We start from the raw sequence: 1,358 nt of genomic DNA on the forward strand, positions 1-1,358 counted from the left end.
ATTATTTTTTGTGTATTTTATTATTGTAAACCGGTTAACCACCGAAAAACTTTATTGATTTGATTAGTTAATTGATTTTTTTTTTACCAATTTTTTTAATTCTTTGAATGATTATTATTATCATCTAGTATTTTTTTTGTCCAAACTATTAGACTAGTCTGATAATAATTCTTTGGTTAATCGGATTGAATCCGTGGATTCGGTCTAATTTTTAAATTTTAAAGATTATTTTAGTATATATGATAAGGTGGAAATTCATGTGCAGTCGACTTCACGTGAAATTGATACTTGAGAGCCGTTAGATTATTTGACTGATTTGACTAAATTTTCATCTAACGACTTTTAGATATCAACTTCACGTAAAGTCGACTTCACCTGAGTTTTCACCATATGACAATTTTTTGTGGTGATTATATATGACAAATTTGAAAGGCCAATTTAATACTCAAATATCAAATTCTATCTTTTCAATAAAAAATTTGAAATCACGTTATGAATTATTTTTAAAAGAAAATTAAATCGTTACTTAATAATCCGTTACAAAGTAAGCAGCAATCAAATCGTACGTAATTAAAGTGCAGAATTTACCAAACAATTTCACGTGCGATTGTTGAAATGATTAAGCCTATTTCTCTTTCACTTGCATTGATATTTAGCAATGTATAGTGTATACCAATTATAGATGATCTATGTGGTTACACACGTAGAGTTTACATAGCATGGGGGTCATAATAATAAGAACACAGCTCAGCAACAACCCTAATAACACTCGGTACATTAATTGGTACACGTTCATCGTACGGTTTGCACATAGTAGATTTGGTACTATCCGGACAACTCTTTTAATTTTTGAGTAATGTTACGTGTATATCAAAATCATCACTAAAATTAATTATTAGTATAAAATATATATTAAAATATAAATATATATTAAAAATAAATTAAATTATATATATTTATATACAAATATATTTGTAGTTGATTTTAATGACTAATTTTAATGGAAAATAATATTTTTGTTAATTTTTTGGGTGGAGGGAGAGAGCTCTTCATTGTTCTACTCTTATGTTATATCAATTCTCATATTTTTTTCACAAAATTTTGAAACAAAATTAATTTAAGAAAGAGGAAGAGGACAAGAGAGAGGGTAAAAGAAAAAATATATCAATTTTATATGATTGAAATGTACCTTACAAATTAACCGTACGAGAATCCCAATGGATCCAACTGGGGATATGAAATTATAAATGCTCATCCAATGTGGGACATGTAAATAAGGTTAGAAATATATTTATTCATATATTTTTCTATTATCTTAATTAAATTTTTAATATAAATAATTTTATTATATCATATCA

Source organism: Arachis ipaensis, chromosome B04 (genome assembly GCF_000816755.2).
Source record: "Arachis ipaensis cultivar K30076 chromosome B04, Araip1.1, whole genome shotgun sequence".
Lineage (NCBI taxonomy): Eukaryota > Viridiplantae > Streptophyta > Magnoliopsida > Fabales > Fabaceae > Arachis > Arachis ipaensis.